Here is a 14,291-nt window from a genome sequence, read left to right as displayed (position 1 = left end):
GACATTAGTTCCTGGTAGTTAGCTATCATGAATCAAAGTGTTGCTAACAAATAGTTCTTACAACCAAAAAGGTACAGCTATTTCTCATTCTTATTATTGGAGGGGCTTTTTGGGTATGTTGCTTGCACCTTTCATTGACTGTGTCCATGACTAGACAATTTGGTGCTGGATGGGAAAATAAAAACTCAGAATCCCTGCCTGGGATGTAGGGGTTTTTTTGTTTTGTTTTGTTTTTTAAACAGCCCTCTTACAGGTGCAGGGGCCTGCTGCTAGCCTTTGCCAGATAGACTTGGCTGGCTCAAAAAGAGCTTCTTTAATTGGCAGTGGCACCTGTGCTGAGGTTGAGTTGTACAATATGTCCAGGAACTTGTGTCAGCAATTCTGGACTTCTTCCTGGGGAATTTGCAGTGTCACTGACCTGCTTTATCCGGTCCTGGAATTGCCTAAAGTTATTAACTAATGATGACAGTGGTGGCATGACTATCTCATCAGGTGATGATGACAAAATGTTTGTCTGTCCTTGCATCTTGCTCCTCAAGGTCTGCACTGGCTCAGAGCAGGAGGGATGGACGGTACTGGGGAACAAGGTCTTCTGTCTTCCCTGTGGAACTGAGCTGAGGTCCTCATGGAAACAGTCCTCGAAAAGGAAAAATGACTGCTCATAAGGACTGACCCAGCCAGTCTCAATACTGAGAAATATCTGGAGGTCACAAGGCTGAGGCTCATTGAATACTATAAGTTCTTTTGGGTCCCAGAATTCCTACGGTACCAGAAGCACAACAGAACTTGGTACCGTAGGAATTCTGGGACCCAAAAGAACTTATAGTATAGTATAGTATAGGCACTGATGATGTTGCAAGTGCTGTTGTATGCAGCACTGACATAGGTTTGAGGGGGTCAAGGATTCCATTGAAGCCTGTTTCTTGGTAGCCGTAGTTTTTAGTACCTAGCCCTTTACCACTGAGGCACGTCAACCATTTTAGTTGACATCTTAGACCTTGTCTACAATACCAGGGTAAGTTGACTTAAGTTACGCTACTCCAGTTACGTGAATAGCATAGCTGAAGTCGATGTAGCTTAGGTTGACTTATCACGGTGTCTTCACTGCACGGCGTCGATGAGAGACGTTCTCTTGTCAACTTACCTTACTCTTCTCAGGGAGCTAGAGTACCAGAGTCAACCGGAGAGCGCTCTGCCATTGATTTAGCGGGTCCAGTGAAAACCTGCTAAATTAACACCCGCTGCATCAATTGCGGCAGCACTGATCTTTCAGTAGTGTGCTTCATGGTACCCAGAGCCTCACTAGCACTCCTCTGAGGGTTGTGGTCTCCTGTGACAGGATCTTCTTTAATGAGGAACTCTCTGTTTTGATTCTCTTATCCCTTTGAGAGGGGAGCCTGCAGTACCAGTGGCACAATTATCGATACCTCACTTCTAGAAAGTGTTGGAGATTGGTGTTTCCATGCTGTCTTCCCTTTGGAAGCACATGGTGACTGTGATCTTGAAGATGACAGAGCACTGATAGAAGTGGAAGGTCCCTATACAGGTGAGTTCTCTGTACCTGGGTCCAAAGCCGGTCTTAAACTTACTCCATCATTAATATCTATACTTAATTTCCCTATTTTATGGGATCTTCCCTTAAAAGAAGAGCAGATCTTACAATTGCTGGGAATGTGAGAGGTTCCCAAACAATTAATATACTAGAAGTGCCTGTCTCTAACAGGGAATGTCTCTCAGCAAGAAAAGCACCTTTTAAAGCCCAGGCAGCCTAGCATCCACAACAGAAGACAATTTGTTCAAGCCACGCAATCAAGGAAAAAGAAAACCAAAAAAAAAAAGGGGGGGGGATGGGGTTTTAAAGCAAAAAAAAAACAAAAAAAAAAACACACCCCTCCCACCCACCCACCCACGGAACAAAAGTTGTAACAACTATACAGTACGAAACCTACTACTACTGAGAACTAACTATCAAGCTAAAATGCTACCCCCTCCCCCCCCCAAAAAAAAAGAGAGAGAGAGGTAACAGGCGCATAACAAACAGGCACATACTAGACTTTGTTTCTGGCCAAAAACAGTTGAAAAGGAACTGAAGGTGCCCACACAGTCCTGTATAGCCTTGTAGGGTGCATGCATGTGCTGAACAGGTAGTGCTAACAAAAATCTCAGATCAAAGGAGCAGGGGTGCATGTATGCCTAAAGTGGAGCACCCACAGGGACACGCCTCAAAGAACAACAGCAGGTACTCTTGCTTGTATCGGTGAGGATTCTTAGGGCATGTCTACACTTACCAGTGGATCGACACTCCTGCAATCGATGCAGCGAGTGTCAATTTAGTAGGTCTGGTGAAGACACGCTAAATCAATGGGATAAACAATCCCATCGATTTGTATACTCTACCTCCCCGAGAAGCATAAGGGAAGTTGAAGGAAGACGCTCTCCCATCAACACACCGCAGTGTAGCCACCGTGATAAGTGGGTCTAACTACGTCAACTTCAGTTACGTTATTCATGTAACTGAAGTTTCATAAGTTAGATGGATTTACCGCAATAGTGTAGACCAGGCTTTAGATATAACTGGGAGAAGTGCAGTAAGAACTTTCCATCCATAGCCAAGTGAACTATTTACAGGCATCAATTCAGCACATGTAAATACAGTAGAACCTGAGTTATGAACACCAGAGTTATGAACTGACCAGTCAATCATACACCTCATTTGGAAGTACAAAATCAGACAGCAGCAGAGACAAAAAAAAGCAAATACAGTACAATACTGTGCTAAACGTAAACTACTAAAAAAGGGAAAGCAGCATTTTTCTTCCTCATAGTAAAGTTTCAAAGCTGTATTAAGTCAATGTTCAGTTGTAAACTTCTGAAAGAAGAATGTTTTGGTCAGAGTTATAAACATTTCAGCATTACAAACAACCTCCATTCCCGAGGTGTTCATAACTCTGAGGTTCTACTGTATGTGCTTAATTTTGAGCATGTACTGAAGTCCCGTTGAAATGAAGCATCCAAGTGCTTTTCTCAACAGAGATGGAGTTAAGCACATATACATGCTCTGCTGAATTGACTCTACAACAAATTTAGTCCTTTTAATTTATTATATGTTATCCATGAACAGGCTTATTATTTGTAACTTATTCAAAATTGTTTTAAATACCTTTTATGAGAGCATAAGCCTATGGGTGATTTGATCTTTTCATCTTTCAATATTGGTCTGACTATTGGCTATTAATTATTTATGATGTGCAATTAGACTCTTAAGTCATATGGTTTTGTTCATAGAATCATAGAATATCAGGGTTGGAAGGGACCCTAGGACGTCATCTAGTCCAACCCCCTGCTCAAAGCAAGACCGATCCCCGACTAAATCACCCCAGCCAGGGCTTTGTCAAGCCTGACTTTAAAAACTTCTAGGGAAGGAGATTCCACCACCTCCCTAGGTAATGCATTCCAGTGTTTCACCACCCTCCTACTGAAAAAGTTTTTCCTAATATCCAACCTAAATCTCCCCCACTGCAAGACCATTACTCCTTGTTCTGTCATCTGCTACCACTGAGAACAGTCTAGAGCCATCCTCTTTGGAACCCCCTTTCAGGTAGTTGAAAGCAGCTATCAAATCCCCCCTCATTCTTCTCTTCTGAAGACTAAACAATCCCAGTTCCCTCAGCCTCTCCTCAGAAGTCATGTCATGTGTTCCAGTCTCCTAATCATTTTTCTTGCCCTCCGCTGGACTCTTTCCAATTTTTCCACATCCTTCTTGTAGAGTGGGGCCCAAAACTGGACACAGTACTCCAGATGAGGCCTCACCAATGTCGAATAGAGCGGAACGATCACATCCCTCGATCTGCTGGCAATGCCCCTACTTATACATCCCAAAATTCAATTGGCCTTCTTGGCAACAAGGGCACACTGTTGACTCATATCCAACTTCTCGTCCATTGTAACCCCTAGGTCCTTTTCTGCAGAACTGCTGCCAAGCCATTCGGTCCCTAGTCTGTAGCGGTGCATTGGATTCTTCCATCCTAAGTGCAGGACTCTGCACTTGTCCTTGTTGAACCTCATCAGATTTCTTTTGGCCCAATCCTCCAATTTGTCTAGGTCCCTCTGTATCCTATCCCTACCCTCCAGCATATCTACCTCTCCTCCCAGTTTAGTGTCATCTGCAAACTTGCTGAGGGTGCAATCCACATCCTCCTCCAGATCATTTGTGAAGATACTGAAGAAAACTGGCCCTAGGACCGACCCCTGGGGCACTCCACTTGATACCAGCTGCCAACTAGACATGGAGCCATTGATCACTACCCGTTGAGCCCGACAATCTAGCCAGCTTTCTATCCACCTTATAGTCCATTCATCCAGCCCATACTTTTTTAACTTGCTGGCAAGAATACTGTGGGAGACCATGTCAAAATCTTTGCTAAAGTCAAGGAACAACACGTCCACTGCTTTCCCTTCATCCACAGAGCCAATTATCTCATCATAGAAGGCAATTAGATTAGTCAGGCATGACTTGCCCTTGGTGAATCCATGCTGACTGTTCCTGATCACTTTCCTCTCCTCTAAGTGCTTCAGAATTGATTCCTTGATGACCTGCTCCATGATTTTTCCAGGGACTGAGGTGAGGTTGACTGGCCTGTAGTTCCCAGGATCCTCCTTCTTCCCTTTTTTAAAGATAGGCAGTACATCAGCCTTTCTCCAGTCATCTGGGACCTCCCCCGATCGCCATGAGTTTTCAAAGATAATGGCCAATGGCTCTGCAATCACATCCACCAACTCCTTTAGCACTCTCAGATGCAACACATCCGGGCCCATGGACTTGTGCTCGTCCAGCTTTTCTAAATAGTCCCGAACCACTTCTTTCTCCACAGAGGGCTGGTCACCTTCTCCCCGTGCTGTGCTGCCCAGTGCAGCAGTCTGGGAGCTGACCTTGTTCATGAAGACAGAGGCAAAAAAAGCATTGAGTACATTAGCTTCTATCACATCCTCTGTCACTAGGTTGCCTCCCTCATTCAGTAAGGGGCCCACACTTTCCTTGACTTTCTTCTTGTTGCTAACATACCTGAAGAAACCCTTCTTGTTACTCTTAATATCTCTTGTTACTTTCCCCTGCTCAGATGAGAATATTTTAGTAAGCAGAGGAGAAAGAAATCAAAAGATTTGAAGGTCATGTGAACAACAGAGGACAAACCTTTGTGCAAACAAATTCTCACAAGTATTCGCAAGTTTCTCACTTTCCATGAACACATTTGTGAAGGAAGGAAAAAAAAAAAACCTAATCATAAAAAATATTCACACAACTGTTTAAAAGGGTAGCTAATATCTCAGTGAATTTGCAGAATTTTTATTTAACAGACAGAAATATTTGCAAATACTTGTTTTGTAGCATTTACCTTGCTACAGCCTTCAGAGGTACTTGTTTCAATTGACATTATTAGAGTGTAGTACACTTAATAGCTGAAAAAGTGGCTGCATTATAATTTGAAGAATTAAAAACATGAAACTACATATGATTTAAAAAAAATTGAACATCTAAAAGTAATTCACAAATAAAAGTTGTTAGGTAACTATAGTATGCTAAGAAATTGCTTGTGCACCTTCATATATTTTATGCTTTTCCATATTATTGTGAAAGCTCAGAGTTTCCTATGTTTCTTAGCTCCACCCTGAAATCTATCATTCTTTCCTGTGCCTTTCAGAAATCATCACTTTTATATGCACAGAAAGCTAGGACATGTGATGTGTGGTCATTTTTACTGCAAAGCATTTCAAGAGCTGTCTCCTCAGAACCCAGAGGCACGCTTAGTTGAGGAGGAACACACTGAGAGCGCAGGCGGTGGTTGCCATGCACTTAGTACAAGGATTCTCACCAATGATTCTCACTGATGGTGTAAAACTTTACCACCAGAATGGTAGCATTTCATATTCACTTTGCACAGGAATAAGTGGCTAAACAGGTACATGGCCACGGTAAACTGTGCCCTGAAAAACCAAACAGTTTCATACTGAATTATCTTTAATTAAAGTTGTATTTGTAGGGACCAGTTTGTTTGGTAAGCTTGTTTCATTTTGTTTAAATAAAAATTGATTCAAAGATTTTCTTTTATGACTATGTTTCATTCATGCTTAACTTTTTTCATTTATTCTTTATAACAGAAAGTGTCTTAGTTGAAGTGTATATAGTGTAATGTGCTAAATGTGGCATCTCAAGAGCAGTTTAAAAACCTCTTCTGCCTGGTGAAGTGTACTATAAATGGACTATTAATACCTGATGTTGTGCATTTCTTACATATTTAAAAGAAAGAGAGGAAAGGTTTCTAAACACTGATCATATTCAGAAAAAGATTAGTCACACTACAAAAGCTTTTTAAGGTCATTTTGTCAGAGACAAATAGAATGGACTGTATTATGATGCCTCCTCCCCTAAACACTCCGCGCAGTGCATTTTTCAATCTTTCTAAAAATCACTTGGGTTATTTATTTATGTATTTTAAAAGGTAAACCAGCTCACAGCTAGATTTACAATAGTATATCCCCTCAACTGTAGGTGAGTAAACTCAATATAGTTTATTCGTATCTATAAATCCAGCTCTTTAACACACCTTGAACACATAGATGGTCTTTTAACTGCCTATGTGCATGTCCATTTAAAATGACATAATTCCCACTTGTAAACGTAATCTACCACTAATTACTAGGCCAAAACCAAGTTGAGTTCCTATGGTTAGTTTGCATAACGTTGCAAAACATGAGCATTTTTAATTTTTTTGCAGGGAAAAAAAAAATCTTCCACAATTATGTCACTGAGTCACTAACATCATAGAACTTCATTATTTAAAAAAAAACAAAAACAAAAAGGAACATTAGCAGGTGGGCTATTGTTTATGTCATTTCCTTAATGCTTCCACATAAAAATAGTTTATTTAAAAATGTTTAAAATAATTCTTCAATTTTTTATTACATATATACATGTAAACACTAAAAGAAGATTTTTTAAAAAAATATTACAATACAAAAGGCAATTTGTATTGGTTAACAAGGGATATACTGAAATAAAATGGAGTATGAAGTAAACACTGATTTTATTCGTCTTCTTTTGTTGTGGCACAAGGTATACAGTAGTGGACACCTAGAAAACCATCAATCTGCCTTATGTTGTGAAAATGTATGCAATACAAAAGGCAAGTTCTTTGATAAACTAATGCATATTGAAAATATAGACTCCAATACTGTTCCAGGGGGTGGTCTCCGATTGGTCACAACTTTTGGTGCTGTCACAGTCACAAACCCAGACAGGTGGCAAAAAGATAATTCTGGAGTTTTTCCATACAACTGTTGTCCAGCTTCTGTCTACTCTCCTCCCTCAAACCCATCCCAGATGTCAGAGAGACAGCTGTTGGGGGATAGGGAGTGGGAAAGTGGGAGTAACATCTGAGCTAAAAGGAAAAATCTTTGGGTTTTTAGTGTCCTACTACAGGCAGCTAATGTCCGTCGTACGCCCGCCATTGTTCTTTCTGAGCATGCAGAGTTAAATCTGTTTAATTTTGTTAAACTATGGCTACAATAAGACAAAAAAAATCCTAACTAAGGCCCCAATCCTGAAAATGGTCCCCTACAGGCAGACTCCTGCACCCACAGGGTTGCCCCCACCGACTTCAATGGGACTTTACATGGATGCCAGGAGTTTGCCCGCATACAGAGCCAGTTGCAGGATCATCCCCAATATCTTGAAATATTTGCATAAGTATTTTATCACCAGTTATCCTGATGCCTGTATTCAGTATTCTGAAACATCAGTGAAGGGGGGAAAAAAAAGTCAGTGTTTGCCACCTCACCTTCTATACATGGGGATGGAAGGACAGACACGATATTTGATTTCTTGGTTTAAACTCAGGGTCCAAGATCTACAGAAACAGCATGGAGAAATGTTTAGCTCCTGAATCACAATTGGTTTTGTTGCAATTGTTGAAAACGTATGCTCTCCATTCCAATACTGATAAAAGCATCAGCTACTTTTCTGAATAAAGCCTTAACGTAGCAATTGAATATGAGCACTAAACAAGGGCTTTTGTTTTCTAAAATGAGAGTTTAAATATCTATTTCAAATACCCTTGACTAACATTATTAACTATTCTAAAATACATTAGCTGGGACAGTATCAAAGAAAGAAATAGTGATTGTTTTAAGTCCATTAAATGTCACTTTTGCACCATAAGGTACCTAAGAAAACCTTGTAGTTAAATGGTTACTCTAACCATTTGTACAGGAAACAATGGAATCAAACTGCCTTGTCTAGATGGATATCCATCTTCTAGAATCTAAATAAAAGCCTTTGCATTCTCACCACTTTTGAGTATAAATTCAAACAATTCAAATGCACAAAGCTATGCCCTTTACATTTTTATATCTACTTCCTAAGTAGTGGTAGGTCTTAGTGATAAAAGCAACACTACCTTCACTGCAGGCTTCCCTAGAACACACCTTTGACACTTAACTACTTTCAGAACCATTTTGACTGCTTTTATGCAAAACCACTAATTTTCTCAGTACATCAAGGTATAGAAGCTTGGTACCTTTACTTTGATGGAAACTCCCACAACAACATCGACACCGGAAATCAAGTTGCAGCCTCTCAAATAAAGTAGGATTCATGTGTATGCAGTATGACCTTCCTCTAACTGATAAATACCACCCTTGTTGCTTCTTAAATCTGACAAAATCTGGTTACACTTGTAAAAATCAAACTTGTCATAGCAGAATTTATCTTTATAGAAAATGATTGTTCCCAAGTGCTTGTTAGAACACGGTCAGCACTTATCAAAGATGTGCTAAAATACCCAATGGAAAACACATTTTTCCTGGCTCTTCCACACCACATTGTAACAAAAAATAAATAATGACTACAGTCAAGTATCACTATCTATATACACGCTATAGATCTATAGTGCTTGTACTCTACATGATGCTGCAAGTGTCGATACAGGCAGGTGGTTTTGAAAAGTATTTGTTTAAAGTGGCTTTTATAGTTTTAACTGGCGGATTTTAAAGTAATTTTAATAATTGAATTGTTCGTATGCCCAACGTAGACAAGGACCAAAAGCATAATTAAATATAAATACTGCCCAGACCTTATCTTCCCTTAGAGCTAAATGACCTGATTTCTGGATAGTAAAATCTCTGTTCCCCTTCAGGGAGTAACCTCATCCCACTTTAAGGTGCTACGCTTAACTAGAATCAGCTGTACCTAAGAAGCTGCCAGCTGGGATTGCATTCCTGAAGCAACTCTAAACCAATTCTGGTATCAACAGGACTGGATCTCCTAAAGGGGCCATATAAAGTCTTGTATCCCAGAACAGCAATATGAGGATGTAGGAATCCAATTAGCCAGCCCTTTCTTGACAGGGCCTGTAACAATCCTTTTTGTCTAAGAAATCCCCCTTTTCCTCTTCACAATTCCTCTTTTCCATCAATTCCCAGAACTCCTTCTAGGCAACAAATGATCTTTTTTTCCTCTGTTCTCTTCCTCTCCTTCTACTAAACTCAGTCTCCTGTGTCAATTTTATCACTTCATCCTCTTTAATATCACCAAATCTGTCTTTCCTCACAAACGGCAGTACTATCATGCTTGTCCATATGCTGTTATCTGTCACCATGGTTACTCTTACCTTATCTTGTTTAGCTATCCTGACTTTCAACTCTCTCCCTTCCTATTTAACTGAAATCCAGCTACCGAAGTGGTCTCTCTCCTCCTCCAAATTTAGCCATACTATCTTCTTCCTCGAGTCACTTTGATCATTAGTTTCCTGTTTCAGTATATCAAATGCAAGCTTTTTGCTTTCGCATAGGAACCTACACAACTTCCCTCATCTCTGTTGCCATTTTCTTTTACTGTCTGCCTGCTCTGCACACTCTTCCTTATCATGGCTTCATACCTTCTTTCATATGGCTTTGTACACCTTCAAGAGTTTCCTGCATCTCTTCCAAACACATTCTCTCTCCTTAAAATGTTATCACAAATCACTCAGTCCCTCCTCCAATTATTACTTACTGTTTGTTAAGCACTCCCAGCGTGCTCAGCCAAGATTATTTATTTGTTGTTTATTGTTCGGTTTGCCTCTCTTAGCTGTAGGCTATGGGTGAAAGGTGATAGGTCTATGTTTATAAAATGTTTGCAAGTTTTCAGCTGTTTGTAAATTTTTTTAATAATAGTCTTCCAGTCTCTCTTCATGCAAGCTTTGCAGTCACTTTGCCTCTCAGTCCTCAAACCTCTGCCTGCCTGTACCACCTTTGAAAATCTCTCCCCACCAGCCCACCATAATCTTTTACCTTCTACTCCTCTTAACTTTTGTCTCTCTTTACTCTTCCATTCTCACACCTCCAAAAAGCTCTGGGCCTGTACCGCTGTCCCTTCAAGAAAATTAGAGTCCAACTACCTGTGCTGTGCAACAGTGATAAACAGTTGATCATTTCACTTGCTAAGACCTTCCTATAGCGCAAATGCTTCTTCTACCCTCCAAATAAGCCTGATCTTTCTTGTTTTCAGTCAGTCACTGATGATAGTAACCCTCCCAAAGATTCTCCAGTGTACTTCAGTCTCTCCCCTGCCACAGAAGAAGAAATTTCCTAAAGATGAGGAATGTGGTCAGGTGCCTAATTTCCTGTACAGTGAGGAACAACTACCGATCTCCTTAATCTTTATAGGAGGGGAGGGTGGTGGGGTTCCAGAAATGGTGTTGGGACCAGAATAATGGGGTAAGGGGCTGAAGGCAGTCCTCTACAAGGTGGTATGGATTACAAAGGAAGGATGACATGCACTGGATGAGTTATTGCTGGATAGTTTTCAGATTTATTATTTAATAGTGTTGTGGCCTAATTAAACCATATTCCTGGTATCTTGTCTTTCTTCCCATGGTGTCCATCACAATAAAGTGTGCAAGGAAAATGACACGAGGGATGACAGCAAGAACCTGGGTATCATATTTGAGATGATGTTCAACACTGAGATCAAATTAAAGGGTTGTGGTTGCCAGAATCACTCATACTGTCGCTTAAAAAAAAAAAAAAAAAAACTAAACTAACAAAAAGAGTCCATCTTTTACTAGATATCAGGGAACTTCACATTTTAAATTAAATTGTCAGTAGGAATTAGAAATGATCCAACATTGCAGTTCATTTTATTTTTTTTTTATTAGAGGATGACAGCTAGATTGCTGCGCTAGGCAAACTAGCAAGCTAGATCATCTTACATTAGTTCCAGAGAATCTGTTTAAGTGGTAATTAAGGATAGAATAGTACAATAGTTGGGTAAGGTATCTCCTTGGGTCAAACCAACCTGATTTCTCTAAAGTAAAACTAGAACTGTCAAACATATTAGAAATTTTAAATACACACACACACACACACACACCCCTTGATTAGTCCATTTGTCCACTTCATTGTTTTAAACTTTCCCATGCAACATTTGAAGAAGAAACTTTGCAGTACTGGGCTATTGCATAAGACTCAAAAGTGAAACAAACTGACTTGTCAGTTATCAACTAATCAAATCTTATTTTAAATCCACTCTTTCCTGTTATTGAATTATATAGGTTTGTGGTCTACATTTAATATGGAACTCCAGTACTACTGTATGTTCTAATTAAGTTTTATCCCTACAAAAGACAGTAACTTAGTGAAAGAAAACATTTCTAAACCTGCACAACTCTATTATCAAAGGATAATGAGAAATTAGAGAGATAAAAGGTCTGGAGCAGTAGCAAGGTGGGGGAGAGGGGGTGCTGCTTCCAGGCACAAGCCATCCTATTGCAGTGGTGTACATCTACCTCCTGGGCAGCATACCTGAGTTCCCGTGGGATGATGTGCTGTCTCCACACTCAACACAATGTTGTTCTCTCTTTGGGGTAGGTCCTGGTATTAACAAAATGAAGGTTTTACCTGTCATCATTCTCTGGGGTAGATTTTCTCTGTTTGCTGTTGTAGAGCTCTTTCCAAAGGGGATTCCTCACAGTGCCATTTTGAAACTCTTGTCTTTGTGGTAGACTTCCTAACATTACCCTCTGCCTCTAAAGCAAAAGGATGCCTTGAGGGCATGAGAATCACCACTGCAATTTCTGCCCTAGTCTCCAGTGCTAAGTCTGACTACTGGTACTGGAGGAGACTTCACATTTCAATAGCAATGTTTGTAACATTTTAAAAAACAACACATTTCAGGAAAGCTTTTATCAGAGGAGAGCTATATTCTATTCATACCCACCCAGTTTAGCACTTGTCCTCCCACTGCACAATTTACAGATAGCTCTAGAGATAATATTGGTAATCCTTCTTTGGGTGGTAGCAGTCACATAGATACAACATTACAAATTCACTACCCAAGACAAAGACTGCCCTCCATGCAGAAATGCAACCCAATAAGGGTGGGATTTCTCCTTCAGTGGTAGTGCTTACTTGATTATGAAGTTACATATTTTGCTCAGAAGCTACAGATAAATCACTGTAATGACAAGAACTTTTCCCTAGAGGCAGCTCCTAATTTGCACACAACTGTACTGTAAGGGATTCTTCCTTGAGATAGAAAATTGGAAATTTCTCCTTGGAGATTGAATAATATCCTTTCAGTGATAAGAAGTTGTGTCTTCGAGGCAGCCATCAGCTACAAGCAACACTATATAGCTATATTGCCTCAAAGCAATACGGAGATCCACAGGCACCAAGTATTATCCTGAGGATACAGTCAACCTTAGGTTGCAGGGCTATAGTACAGGACATTGTAATAAATGACACGAATCCTGCTTTATAGTAATTTATCATTCTTGATGTTTTAAATATCAATGCACTCTTACCCTTATGAATTCCACTTGAAGGCCATAGCTTGCTTTAAACTTGCAGAAATTACAGGCTATTAAAGATGCAGATCTTACAGTATAAACAAACACAATGCTAAGACATTTGGCCCCTAAAATGCTAGGAACCTTATTTTTGAGGTTACATCTTTAAAGAAAAAAAATTGTAACACTATAAATTGTACACTGTAAACAAAGCTATAAGGATCTAAATATAGGCCACTTGTAATATGAGGAAATCTACCCCCATACATGACATACACAATAAAATTGTCCCAATAGCACCCATTGATTTTAATAGTCTTAGCCCAGGATGAGCCGGGCACATTATATCTTGATTAAATTATCATCTTGTAGGGGCAGGATTTTAGAATTGCTCTATAAGAATTAATGTATAATTTGATTTCATCCTGATAGCCACCCTATTTGAATAGCAGAGAGGAATGACCCTCTGGGACTATGAGATTCTGTTTTCCCATATGCATTACAGATTGGGCCCTCTTTAGTTCTTTCTTTCAACGTTTAGTTAGTAAGAGACAGGATTCTGTATTGTGTCTGGTGGGTTAAGTAGATTAGAGGAACATTGAAGGCCTGGGTCTCAATGTAAATTGTCTTGGTTATTGATTGTAAAACTTAGGAAGGTTTAATTTGCATATATCGACCTTTTTGATCGATATAAAATACTACTGTTTGTATTCTCAAAGTCTCTGTAAAAGGCTGTTTGGTCTCTGTAAGAGACTGCTTGTGTGAATGAGGAATGTATGTATCAGGAAAAAATAAGGTGTGAAGGCCATTGTTAACCAGATGGTCAAGAAAGAGGAGCGAAGACACTTATCAAGATTTGTTGACGCCAAAGAACCATCAACGCATATCCATGATTGGAGGAAGGGCAAATTGACAACCCTGAGGTGAAGGCTGGCACCACTAAAGACAATTGATTAAATCAAAACCAGGACAGGATGACCCTCTCAGAGGTGTTTTGAAATGTTAACACCAATCAAGGACCAGTCAGAAACTGACACAGCAAAATCTGTAGACTTCAACAGAGAAAAAGGACTATAAGAACAGGGTGCTTTGCCGTTTGTCTTGCCACACTCCAGGAGCATTGGATCACGACCGACAGAGTCCTGCTCCCCTCTGCGACCAATCTGACTGGCCACTAGATTGATCCAGACTCTGGACTGGTAACTATAAACATCAGCTGGCAGGACTGTGTGTGTGTGTGTGTGTGTGTGTGTGCGTGTGTGTGTGTGTGTGTGTGAAAAGCATATGCTAACTGTGGTATCTCAATCAATGCGGTGTGCTGCCTTCTTCCCTATTAAGATCCGGTGTGTTTCTTATAACAATCTCATGTATCTGTGAATCCCATCATGCAGACCCAGTAATCTCAATTGTAATTCTTTAGATAAGACTCAACTTTGGGGGAAAAAATGAAATTACGAGTACATCCTT

Source organism: Chelonia mydas, chromosome 7, assembly GCF_015237465.2.
Source record: "Chelonia mydas isolate rCheMyd1 chromosome 7, rCheMyd1.pri.v2, whole genome shotgun sequence".
Lineage (NCBI taxonomy): Eukaryota > Metazoa > Chordata > Testudines > Cheloniidae > Chelonia > Chelonia mydas.
Note: the sequence above shows the minus strand (reverse complement) of the source record.